Below are 200 nucleotides of genomic sequence, written 5' to 3'. Positions count from 1 at the left end.
AATGTCTGATAGAATTCTGCTGTAAATCCATCTAGTCCTGGGCTTTTTGTAGTGAGGTTTTGTATTACTGTTTCAAGTTCTATTTGTGTTATGGGTCTCTTTAAGCTGTTAACCCCTTCTTGGTTTAGTTTTGGTGGTTCCCATGCTTTTAGATACCCGTCCACTTCTTTTAGGCTTTCAAATTTAGTAGCATATAGGTT

The sequence above is a fragment of the Nannospalax galili genome, unplaced genomic scaffold (genome assembly GCF_000622305.1).
Source record: "Nannospalax galili isolate Female #2095 unplaced genomic scaffold, S.galili_v1.0 scaffold113, whole genome shotgun sequence".
Taxonomy (NCBI): Eukaryota; Metazoa; Chordata; class Mammalia; order Rodentia; family Spalacidae; genus Nannospalax; species Nannospalax galili.
The sequence above is the reverse complement of the archived record's forward strand: the minus strand, read 5'-3'. Positions refer to the sequence as shown.